This window comes from Hyla sarda, unplaced genomic scaffold (genome assembly GCF_029499605.1).
Source record: "Hyla sarda isolate aHylSar1 unplaced genomic scaffold, aHylSar1.hap1 scaffold_513, whole genome shotgun sequence".
Classification (NCBI taxonomy): domain Eukaryota; kingdom Metazoa; phylum Chordata; class Amphibia; order Anura; family Hylidae; genus Hyla; species Hyla sarda.
The window spans coordinates 203,701-216,484 of record NW_026610524.1 but is presented as its reverse complement, the minus strand read 5'-3'; the positions used below and the strand labels follow the sequence as shown (position 1 = coordinate 216,484).

The 12,784-nt window shown below is 45.8% G+C and overlaps 3 non-coding genes and 1 pseudogene across 3 annotated transcripts; all 4 read right to left on the bottom strand.

The window, feature by feature from the left end:
• Window positions 1–861: 861 nt before the first annotated feature.
• LOC130338085 (U2 spliceosomal RNA) lies at window positions 862–1,055 on the bottom strand. Its single transcript, XR_008878855.1, has one exon. It is a non-coding gene; the product is annotated as a U2 spliceosomal RNA (small nuclear RNA).
• A 5,400-nt stretch (window positions 1,056–6,455) lies between these two features.
• On the bottom strand, window positions 6,456–6,673 carry LOC130338088 (U2 spliceosomal RNA; annotated as a pseudogene).
• A 2,085-nt stretch (window positions 6,674–8,758) lies between these two features.
• On the bottom strand, window positions 8,759–8,949 carry LOC130338061 (U2 spliceosomal RNA). The gene has a single exon (XR_008878835.1). It is a non-coding gene; the product is annotated as a U2 spliceosomal RNA (small nuclear RNA).
• A 2,085-nt stretch (window positions 8,950–11,034) lies between these two features.
• LOC130338111 (U2 spliceosomal RNA) lies at window positions 11,035–11,225 on the bottom strand. Its single transcript, XR_008878873.1, has one exon. It is a non-coding gene; the product is annotated as a U2 spliceosomal RNA (small nuclear RNA).
• Between the last annotated feature and the right edge of the window lie 1,559 nt (window positions 11,226–12,784).

The following is a 12,784-nucleotide window of genomic DNA, read 5'->3' as shown; positions in this document are numbered from 1 at the left end:
GCTTCTAGAGCATTTTTACAACATTATACATAGGTGCTGAATACATAAAAAGCGACTGTTCAGCGACAGACAAGTCGCATCGGCTGAAAGTAGGCCAGAATGTCAGTCCATGTTGGAGCAGGTTTAGATACAGTCTAAAGCATAGATCTCAAAGTCTGTGCACAGAATTTAGCAAGGGCCTCGCACCTTCTGATGCATCAGGTAGGTGCACTATAGCATAGCCTAACCCTCTGTACTTTGGTCTATATTGATGCGGGACATAGACAGCCAGCTGATGACCAATCCATTAGTGCAATGGATGGCTGGAAGCATTTGTCTTTGCCTTTGCAATACCACAGAAGCAATGCATGGTCAATGTACAGCAATGACACACCTGTGTGAACAGCCAGGAGACCCCCCCATGTTATGTTACATAGTTAGTACGGTCGAAAAAAGACATATGTCCATCAAGTTCAACCAGGGAATTAAGGGGTAGGGGTGTGGCGCGATATTGGGGAAGGGATGAGATTTTATATTTCTTCATAAGCATTAATCTTATTTTGTCAATTAGGAACATTCAGCACCCACCCGCTATCAAGGCAGCTGCCTATCATGTCATGCCCTACCTGCACAGGTGTGCTGGCTACTCAAATGATCCAATTAAGGAGGCCATTTAGTCAGCAGCAGCAGAAGTCCTGTGCCTGGACGCTCCAACAGCGGCCAGACACAAGCAGAAGCAGCAGAAGCAGCAGCAGCACCACCTTTTGTTTTTTGGCTGCAGCAGCAGCAGCAGCAGCAGCAAGGCCCACAGGGCTGGCTAGCTGGCTAGCCAGCAAGCAGGTAGCAATGAAAGTAGGAATCTTTCTTTTTAACCCTGTAAGGGGGTGGTGCACTGTACCCGAAGATACTGCCATATCGGGTCAATGCATAGGGCGACGGAAGCAAGCTTCGAAATCGGCCCCCGTTCTCAAAAATCCATTTAATATATGGTCCCCAGATAGGGGACGTATCAGATATTAAACTGATAAGAACAGATTTTTTTTTTTTTTTTTTTTTTTTTTTCAACAAAATTTTATTGAATAAATAAGAAACCATACAAAATTTAAAATGCAAAATAATAAAAGGTTCACAAAAGTTTTAAAATACAAATAATAAAACCAGTAATAAAAGGAGAAAAAATAAAAATGGCAGGATAAAACATTATACAAATGTCATAAAAACTGATTATACTGTTATTTCGTTCCATAGAGGCAGACACCACATGGATGCTGCCTCGCTGGCCCCCAACTGTTTCTTGTCTCTTAGGTAATAGATGTACATCTCACTCAGGGCCAGCTTTATACAGTTTTTAACATCAATAAAATCATGTTTAAAAAGTAAGATGTTCCTAACTTTCCAGATGGCATTTTTAAAACAATTAATAATCATCCAGCAGATCATCTGCTGTTTAAAATTGGGGCAGTTAAAAAGACCGTAAAAGACACATTCGTGATTAAAATCTTTTAGGCCGCAGGCCCACTTCAAAAGTGGGCCTACCTTCCTCCAAAGCTCCCGTGCAAAAGGGCAGTTCCAAAATATGTGCAGCACCGTTTCGTCCACTCCGCAGCCATCTCTCGGGCACTTGGCTCTCGCCACCAGTCCTCGCCTGTGCTGAAACTCACGAGTAGGGAGGCACTGGTGGACGATTGCCCAGGCAAGATCCCTGTGTACATTCGCCAGAAACTTCCCGTACACGTTCCGCCATACCTTTTTGGATCTTGCCTGTGTGAAATTGGACACTGCCAGGGTAACCTCACTCCGCCTGAGGACCTTTGATACCTTTCTCTGGTCCCCCAGTATGTCAGGCTCCAAATCTTGGAGACCTAGGAGCCTGACTGTCTTTTCCAACACCACATAATGTTTTGGGGGACACAGAAGCACCGGAGCGTTCAGAGGGATGCGCAACCATCTTTTAAAAACCATGCCCGTAGCGTACCTTAAAAAGCAGCTAAAAATGCCATCGGATTTAATAATTTTAAAACAGAAACAGAAATACTTTATGTAAAAGAAAGTAAAAAGGTTAGGAACATCTTTCCCGCCATTATCTTTACTTTTGTACATAAAATCACGCTTTAATTTCTCCATTTTTGAACCCCATAAAAAAGTAAAAACAATTCTAGTTACTTTTTTAATGTATAAAATAGATGGAGGAAATACCATGGCAATGTATAGCATAATAGGGAGTAAAACCATCTTTATTATTAAAATCTTCCCCTCCATGGTAAGGTTTCTAAGATTCCACATTAAAATCTTCTTCTCCATCTTAGCTATAGCTGAATCCCAGTTAGGGCTCCCATCATTGACCTGGTTAAAAACAATACCTAAAACTTTAATTTGATCCTGTTGCATTGTGACTCCTGGGGTGATGGATGAATCCCAGGAGCCAATATAAAAACAGTCACATTTATCTGTGTTTAGCTTAAAACCAGAGACCTCGCAGAAATAGCTGGTGTTCCTCAATGCCCCCCTCATGGATGGAGAGTCCGGGCACAGTATGGTGACATCATCCATGTACCCCAACACCTTTAGATGGGTCCCTCCTCCACCAGGTATCGGTACGCCTCTTACTACCCGGTCTTTTCTGAGGAGGGCCATCAGTGGTTCGATTGCGCAAATAAAAAGGAGTGGGGACAGGGGGCAGCCCTGTTTGACACCTGATAAAAGAGGAACACCGCTGGTTAAAAAGCCATTAACAGAGACTTGACTAAAACAGGATCGGTATAAAAGCATGATTCGGCTTAAAATCGTTTCAGGCACTGCCATCTTTTTAAGAACTAAAAACAGGTATTCATGGGAGACCCTATCAAAGGCTTTTTCAAAGTCTAAGGATAAAATTGCTACAGTTTGATTTCTATCCTTAAAATACCATAAAACATCTCTTAAAATATTTAGGGATTCAGCTATAGACCTTCCAGGTACCCCACAAACCTGATTTGGGTGAATTAATTTATGAATAAAAGGTTTAAAACGGACAGCTAATAACTTGGCTAAAACTTTATAATCAACATTTAAAAGTGTGATGGGGCGCCAATTTTTTAGCATATCCTTTTCACCCTTTTTAAAAAGTAATGATACAATCCCCCTCCTCCAGGAAGGGGGAAGTTCATTAACAATAAAAGTTTCTTTATACAATAAAACCATATCATCCTTTAAAATATCCCAAAAAGCTAAATAAAATTCGATGGGTAAACCATCTTCCCCAGGGGCCTTCCCACTAGAAAAACTTTTAAAAACAAATAAAAGTTCATCTAAGTTAAGATCACGGGATAAAACCTCCTGGTCTAAAACATCTAGCTTAAAATCAAGGGAATTAAGAACATGTTCTAAAAAGGATGGATTAAGATCTTTCTTATTAAAAAGAAGCTGGTAGAAGTTAAAAACTGCATCTAACATGCCTTTTGGAGTGGATTCACCCTCAAGGTTTTGGATGATATCCCTCCTATTCATCACTTTTTTAAAAAAGAAACGGGAACATTTCTCGCCCTCCTCCAGGTGCTGCACATGTGAGTTAAAAATGATTTGTTTCCCTTTCTTTTCTATGGCATGTTTTATTTCAGTTTTAAGGTTTAAAATATCATTTTCTACATCCATACCAGCTTCTTTCAATTTAAAAAGTACATTTAAACGCATGTTAAGAACATAAAACCACTGTTTTTCCATTTTTGCCTTCTTCTTACCTGCTTTGATAAAAAAAAATCTGATTTTAGATTTGGTGCCCTCCCACCAGTGCAGCATAGGCTCGTGGGGTTTTCTTTGTGATTGCCAGCATTGGTAGGTCCGCACAAACTCCTCTTTTATCTCAGGGTCCTCTAGGAGTGTGGTGTTTAATCTCCAGAGGCCCCTTTTTGCTTTTTGCTCCCCCTCTAGCTCCAGGCCCACCAAGAGGAGCTTATGATCAGAGAAGATATTCTGCTCGAGCGTGCATTTCAGGGGTTTAAAAGCTCTAGAGGAAAAAATAAAATCGATTCTGGAGCTCACTCTTCCATTGGACCATGTGGCGCCTGGGTCCTCCGGCAAGAGATCCTTCCAGCAATCTTTCAAATTAAAATCATCAATAAAATTTTTAAGCAGGTAAGAAGTGCGGTCTTTACGATTAATATCCCCACCCTGCCGGTGTTCCCCATCACGTATGCAGTTAAAATCACCTCCCACCAGCAGGGGGGAAGACCCAACACAAAACAGTGGTAAAATTTCAAATAGTTCTGCCCGCTCCTGTTTATCAGGAGGGGCATACACATTTAAAACACGAATTAAAAGTCCATTAAAATATAGATGAATTAAAAGAGCTCTGCCAGGCACAATCTCAGTTACTGTATGAATAGAAAAGGACTGGCCTCGGCAGAGCAGCCCAACACCCACAGAACGACAGTCATTTGCACCGGACCATATGGATGGGCCCAGCTTCCAGTCTTCTTTTAAGTCTTTATAGTCCATTTTACTAGGGATTCCACATTCTTGTAGCAGGCAAAGGTCAAAGTCACATGTCTCTAGATAAGAAAATAAAGCAGCCCTGCGATCAGGGCTCTTTAAGGACCTCACATTGAGTGAGGCAATTTTTACAGGGATAGGCATAGTTTATGGAGAGTCCGTGCTTGGAGAATCAAAGTCAATAATAAGCTGCGTACCGTCATCCCCCGCCTGCGGGGTCATCAGCTCCTTGATGTTCTGAGGGTCGGAGCTTGAGATCGATGATGCCCCGACCCTGAGCTCGCTCTCGTCCGAACTACGGCACGCCGCTTTCCTTTGAATGTCTTCCTCTTCTTCTTCTCTTTGTCTTTTAAATGTCACACTGCTGTCCATATCCTCTGTGTTGCTCTCACTCGATGTAATCTCTGGCCCCCGGCTGATGGATCTGCGTCTTCTTTCATCATTTGACGACTGGAACTGCTGCACAGGGGCCTGTGAGGCCTCTTTTCCGGAACCTTTGCCGCTACCTTGGGAAGTTTTCATCGCTTGTTCCCCAGCAAGCGTTGCTGAGGACTGTTGCTCCAACTTCCCCATCGATCGACGATGGCCAGTTTTACCCACCGGGTCCACTGCTGGCGGGGCAGCAAACCCTGGTTTGGCGCCACTTGTCTTCTTGGCCCTGTCCTGTATAGGCGGAGTAACAGGACCGGGCTCAGACCTGGCCACCTGGCTCCCCTTCCGGCGGGCTTTCACCGGGGCCTCTTCGTCCGGAGCAGGGCGACCCTGGGCCAAGCCAGTACCTGGCTTATGCTGCAATTTTGGGTCCACTTTTGCCCCCACCGAGGCCCGTCGGCTGCCACCCGCCACAGGTGAGCCCCCTTCAGAAGTTTCGGCGGGCTCTTGAGCCAGGTAGGAAGTCGATCGACGTCTTTCAATTTCCCGGGCAGTAAACTCGATCACCCGCCCGGGCTTCGTGGAATCCCCATGGCCTCCCCCTAGCACTACCACCGGTGGGCCCCCCGATGGAGCACCAGAGGTCTTGGGCCTGGACCCATCAGTACCTGCCATCTGGGGTTTGGGCATCTTAAAAAAGGACGTCTTTTGTCCTGTCCCCTCTTTGGGTGGGCCCAGCCTTGACCCACCCATCGTAGTTTTTGCTTTATGGGGACAGGAATTAAAATCGTGATTTTCCTCTCCGCAGAGGTTGCACCTTATTGTATGGCTACATCTTGAGGCTATGTGACCTTCTTGGCCACACCTATTGCAGCGAATCACACGCTCCGCGCCGCAGGTCTCCTGGGTGTGGCCAAACCTCAAGCAATTTCGGCAATACATAGGCATTTGAGGATAGAACAGGAAGCCCCGAACTCTCCCGATGGCAAAATTTGGGGGCGGATGGCAAAGACCCCCAATACCACCGGGATCCTTACGGAGCTTGACCCAGAACTTCCTCTTGCCGTTCCAGAACCGCACGGAGTTCAAGATTTTGTTTGCGAATCGCACCTCTTCGCAGTATCGCCGAAGAAAAGTGGCTATATCCTCCGTGGTCACATGAGGGCTGTGCATAGCCACCACCAACGGTATATGTTCCTCACCATAGAGGAACTGGAACGAAAGACCGTCGAGTCGATCGTCCCTCTGGTCCGCACCAGACAAGGTTGCATAGATGTTATCGCAACACGCCGTGGCCGTGAAGGTGACGGTATACAGGCCACGGCTTTCCTGGTCATTTAGACACAGGATGTCCTCCCTATTGAGGCGGAAGTAGTCAAGAAGAATCACCTCCGCAATGAAGCGGAGGTTCTTCAACTGACGATGGCTCTCCGACACCTCTATGCGGATGGTATTTCGCATCGACATTTCCCCAGAGGGGAAAGCCCAGGAGAACGGCATCTTCCACACCCAGGGACTAAGCCCCTTCCCCAATAGCAGCAGGGGCTCGGAATCCCGCTATAAAAGCGGAACCCTTACCCAAGGCAGAGGTCGGGGGTACCCTAGGTGCTTCCGAAGCTACAGGTAACGCTCAACGTACCGAAAATGCCTTCTGAGACACAAGGTCCCAGAGACAGGGGGATCGCAACCCGTTGTCCGTGGACTAAGCCCGCTCCCCAATAGCAGCAAGGGGGTGAAGTCCCTCCGTAAGGAGAGACAATCCCCCAAGGCCGAGAAGCGGGGTACCACAGACACCTTCCGACCAGACCAAATGCAGATACTACACTTGATCTTAGCCAAAAGGCCGAGAAGCGATAACCGTGAAAGGGGCGGGCCCAACAAGGTCCCCTTCATGGGCACTATCACTGCTTGCTGTCAGGGAGGCTGCCAGACAATTTTCCATGCACACTCTGGGCTGGGGGGCAGTCAACCACCAGTACACACAGCAGAACCTAAACCCATACCATTATTGCTAAGCAGCAAGACAGGGGCCCATTGCACTCCCACGGGGCCTTTTTAAATGCAATCCATAACCCGGATTTGCCAGGAACCCTTCTTACTCCTCCTACTTGCATGTGACACTGGGCTTAGGATCTGCATAGGAAACACACACACAAGCACACACCTACCTTTGTTGCCTGCAGATGCCTCCTTGGCTGTCCCCAAACGGTATCAAACCAACACCCACGGGAAGCTGTAAGCATAGAGGACATGCCTGCACCCCATTGGACTTACCTGTGTGGGTTAAATCCGGGTTATTTGACAACCTATGGCGGTGATGGTTCTGCTCAGGCAGAGCAGTGCTGATGCTCCTCATAAAGCTGTCGCTGCTGTGAAGGTTCTAGGTGACATCACAATCCCTATGGTTACATACACAACAAAGCTGGGTTGTTGTTGTTTACACTCTGCAAGGCCTGTGGAAGTGAGTGACATCATAGCACTGTAGTTCTGAGGGTTCTAGATGGATGCAACAATCTCCTGTTGCTTCTATGAAGGCCATAATAGACGACATCACCAAACAGCTCCATAGTCACATACACAGCAAAGGAGAGATGTTGTTTACACCTAGTGATGTCAGTGGTATTGAGTGACATCACAGCACAGTGCTAAGGCTCCTGGGCCTGGACACAGCAGCGGCTGCAATATCTCAACGGAGAATACGTTTATATATATGTGTGTGTGTGCGCGTATATATATATATATATATATATATATATATATATATATATTTCTCCGCCGAAATCACTTTTAAACCCATTTCCACCTTTTTTTCCCTTCTCTTCCTCTTACTTTTTTTTCACGTTTTTTTACGTTTTTCTCCTTTTCGCCTCTTTTCTGGGCGTATTATTCTTCTTTTTCTTCTTTTTTTTCGTCTAATGCATACCCCATCAGTGCAGCAATGCTTATTCAATACCGCCAGCAGATGGAGACACTGGGGGATAATTTTCTAAGGATTTATACTGATTTTTCCTGTCTGAATTTGTCGCACAGAAAGTTGCAGGCCAAATATGTGTGACATTTCTGCGACTTTAGCTTCTAGAGCATTTTTACAACATTATACATAGGTGCTGAATACATAAAAAGCGACTGTTCAGCGACAGACAAGTCGCATCGGCTGAAAGTAGGCCAGAATGTCAGTCCATGTTGGAGCAGGTTTAGATACAGTCTAAAGCATAGATCTCAAAGTCTGTGCACAGAATTTAGCAAGGGCCTCGCACCTTCTGATGCATCAGGTAGGTGCACTATAGCATAGCCTAACCCTCTGTACTTTGGTCTATATTGATGCGGGACATAGACAGCCAGCTGATGACCAATCCATTAGTGCAATGGATGGCTGGAAGCATTTGTCTTTGCCTTTGCAATACCACAGAAGCAATGCATGGTCAATGTACAGCAATGACACACCTGTGTGAACAGCCAGGAGACCCCCCCATGTTATGTTACATAGTTACATAGTTAGTACGGTCGAAAAAAGACATATGTCCATCAAGTTCAACCAGGGAATTAAGGGGTAGGGGTGTGGCGCGATATTGGGGAAGGGATGAGATTTTATATTTCTTCATAAGCATTAATCTTATTTTGTCAATTAGGAACATTCAGCACCCACCCGCTATCAAGGCAGCTGCCTATCATGTCATGCCCTACCTGCACAGGTGTGCTGGCTACTCAAATGATCCAATTAAGGAGGCCATTTAGTCAGCAGCAGCAGAAGTCCTGTGCCTGGACGCTCCAACAGCGGCCAGACACAAGCAGAAGCAGCAGAAGCAGCAGCAGCACCACCTTTTGTTTTTTGGCTGCAGCAGCAGCAGCAGCAGCAGCAAGGCCCACAGGGCTGGCTAGCTGGCTAGCCAGCAAGCAGGTAGCAATGAAAGTAGGAATCTTTCTTTTTAACCCTGTAAGGGGGTGGTGCACTGTACCCGAAGATACTGCCATATCGGGTCAATGCATAGGGCGACGGAAGCAAGCTTCGAAATCGGCCCCCGTTCTCAAAAATCCATTTAATATATGGTCCCCAGATAGGGGACGTATCAGATATTAAACTGATAAGAACAGATACTACACTTGATCTTAGCCAAAAGGCCGAGAAGCGATAACCGTGAAAGGGGCGGGCCCAACAAGGTCCCCTTCATGGGCACTATCACTGCTTGCTGTCAGGGAGGCTGCCAGACAATTTTCCATGCACACTCTGGGCTGGGGGGCAGTCAACCACCAGTACACACAGCAGAACCTAAACCCATACCATTATTGCTAAGCAGCAAGACAGGGGCCCATTGCACTCCCACGGGGCCTTTTTAAATGCAATCCATAACCCGGATTTGCCAGGAACCCTTCTTACTCCTCCTACTTGCATGTGACACTGGGCTTAGGATCTGCATAGGAAACACACACACAAGCACACACCTACCTTTGTTGCCTGCAGATGCCTCCTTGGCTGTCCCCAAACGGTATCAAACCAACACCCACGGGAAGCTGTAAGCATAGAGGACATGCCTGCACCCCATTGGACTTACCTGTGTGGGTTAAATCCGGGTTATTTGACAACCTATGGCGGTGATGGTTCTGCTCAGGCAGAGCAGTGCTGATGCTCCTCATAAAGCTGTCGCTGCTGTGAAGGTTCTAGGTGACATCACAATCCCTATGGTTACATACACAACAAAGCTGGGTTGTTGTTGTTTACACTCTGCAAGGCCTGTGGAAGTGAGTGACATCATAGCACTGTAGTTCTGAGGGTTCTAGATGGATGCAACAATCTCCTGTTGCTTCTATGAAGGCCATAATAGACGACATCACCAAACAGCTCCATAGTCACATACACAGCAAAGGAGAGATGTTGTTTACACCTAGTGATGTCAGTGGTATTGAGTGACATCACAGCACAGTGCTAAGGCTCCTGGGCCTGGACACAGCAGCGGCTGCAATATCTCAACGGAGAATACGTTTATATATATGTGTGTGTGTGCGCGTATATATATATATATATATATATATATATATATATATATATATATATTTCTCCGCCGAAATCACTTTTAAACCCATTTCCACCTTTTTTTCCCTTCTCTTCCTCTTACTTTTTTTTCACGTTTTTTTACGTTTTTCTCCTTTTCGCCTCTTTTCTGGGCGTATTATTCTTCTTTTTCTTCTTTTTTTTCGTCTAATGCATACCCCATCAGTGCAGCAATGCTTATTCAATACCGCCAGCAGATGGAGACACTGGGGGATAATTTTCTAAGGATTTATACTGATTTTTCCTGTCTGAATTTGTCGCACAGAAAGTTGCAGGCCAAATATGTGTGACATTTCTGCGACTTTAGCTTCTAGAGCATTTTTACAACATTATACATAGGTGCTGAATACATAAAAAGCGACTGTTCAGCGACAGACAAGTCGCATCGGCTGAAAGTAGGCCAGAATGTCAGTCCATGTTGGAGCAGGTTTAGATACAGTCTAAAGCATAGATCTCAAAGTCTGTGCACAGAATTTAGCAAGGGCCTCGCACCTTCTGATGCATCAGGTAGGTGCACTATAGCATAGCCTAACCCTCTGTACTTTGGTCTATATTGATGCGGGACATAGACAGCCAGCTGATGACCAATCCATTAGTGCAATGGATGGCTGGAAGCATTTGTCTTTGCCTTTGCAATACCACAGAAGCAATGCATGGTCAATGTACAGCAATGACACACCTGTGTGAACAGCCAGGAGACCCCCCCATGTTATGTTACATAGTTACATAGTTAGTACGGTCGAAAAAAGACATATGTCCATCAAGTTCAACCAGGGAATTAAGGGGTGTGGCGCGATATTGGGGAAGGGATGAGATTTTATATTTCTTCATAAGCATTAATCTTATTTTGTCAATTAGGAACATTCAGCACCCACCCGCTATCAAGGCAGCTGCCTATCATGTCATGCCCTACCTGCACAGGTGTGCTGGCTACTCAAATGATCCAATTAAGGAGGCCATTTAGTCAGCAGCAGCAGAAGTCCTGTGCCTGGACGCTCCAACAGCGGCCAGACACAAGCAGAAGCAGCAGAAGCAGCAGCAGCACCACCTTTTGTTTTTTGGCTGCAGCAGCAGCAGCAGCAGCAGCAAGGCCCACAGGGCTGGCTAGCTGGCTAGCCAGCAAGCAGGTAGCAATGAAAGTAGGAATCTTTCTTTTTAACCCTGTAAGGGGGTGGTGCACTGTACCCGAAGATACTGCCATATCGGGTCAATGCATAGGGCGACGGAAGCAAGCTTCAAAATCGGCCCCCGTTCTCAAAAATCCATTTAATATATGGTCCCCAGATAGGGGACGTATCAGATATTAAACTGATAAGAACAGATACTACACTTGATCTTAGCCAAAAGGCCGAGAAGCGATAACCGTGAAAGGGGCGGGCCCAACAAGGTCCCCTTCATGGGCACTATCACTGCTTGCTGTCAGGGAGGCTGCCAGACAATTTTCCATGCACACTCTGGGCTGGGGGGCAGTCAACCACCAGTACACACAGCAGAACCTAAACCCATACCATTATTGCTAAGCAGCAAGACAGGGGCCCATTGCACTCCCACGGGGCCTTTTTAAATGCAATCCATAACCCGGATTTGCCAGGAACCCTTCTTACTCCTCCTACTTGCATGTGACACTGGGCTTAGGATCTGCATAGGAAACACACACACAAGCACACACCTACCTTTGTTGCCTGCAGATGCCTCCTTGGCTGTCCCCAAACGGTATCAAACCAACACCCACGGGAAGCTGTAAGCATAGAGGACATGCCTGCACCCCATTGGACTTACCTGTGTGGGTTAAATCCGGGTTATTTGACAACCTATGGCGGTGATGGTTCTGCTCAGGCAGAGCAGTGCTGATGCTCCTCATAAAGCTGTCGCTGCTGTGAAGGTTCTAGGTGACATCACAATCCCTATGGTTACATACACAACAAAGCTGGGTTGTTGTTGTTTACACTCTGCAAGGCCTGTGGAAGTGAGTGACATCATAGCACTGTAGTTCTGAGGGTTCTAGATGGATGCAACAATCTCCTGTTGCTTCTATGAAGGCCATAATAGACGACATCACCAAACAGCTCCATAGTCACATACACAGCAAAGGAGAGATGTTGTTTACACCTAGTGATGTCAGTGGTATTGAGTGACATCACAGCACAGTGCTAAGGCTCCTGGGCCTGGACACAGCAGCGGCTGCAATATCTCAACGGAGAATACGTTTATATATATGTGTGTGTGTGCGCGTATATATATATATATATATATATATATATATATATATATATATATTTCTCCGCCGAAATCACTTTTAAACCCATTTCCACCTTTTTTTCCCTTCTCTTCCTCTTACTTTTTTTTCACGTTTTTTTACGTTTTTCTCCTTTTCGCCTCTTTTCTGGGCGTATTATTCTTCTTTTTCTTCTTTTTTTTCGTCTAATGCATACCCCATCAGTGCAGCAATGCTTATTCAATACCGCCAGCAGATGGAGACACTGGGGGATAATTTTCTAAGGATTTATACTGATTTTTCCTGTCTGAATTTGTCGCACAGAAAGTTGCAGGCCAAATATGTGTGACATTTCTGCGACTTTAGCTTCTAGAGCATTTTTACAACATTATACATAGGTGCTGAATACATAAAAAGCGACTGTTCAGCGACAGACAAGTCGCATCGGCTGAAAGTAGGCCAGAATGTCAGTCCATGTTGGAGCAGGTTTAGATACAGTCTAAAGCATAGATCTCAAAGTCTGTGCACAGAATTTAGCAAGGGCCTCGCACCTTCTGATGCATCAGGTAGGTGCACTATAGCATAGCCTAACCCTCTGTACTTTGGTCTATATTGATGCGGGACATAGACAGCCAGCTGATGACCAATCCATTAGTGCAATGGATGGCTGGAAGCATTTGTCTTTGCCTTTGCAATACCACAGA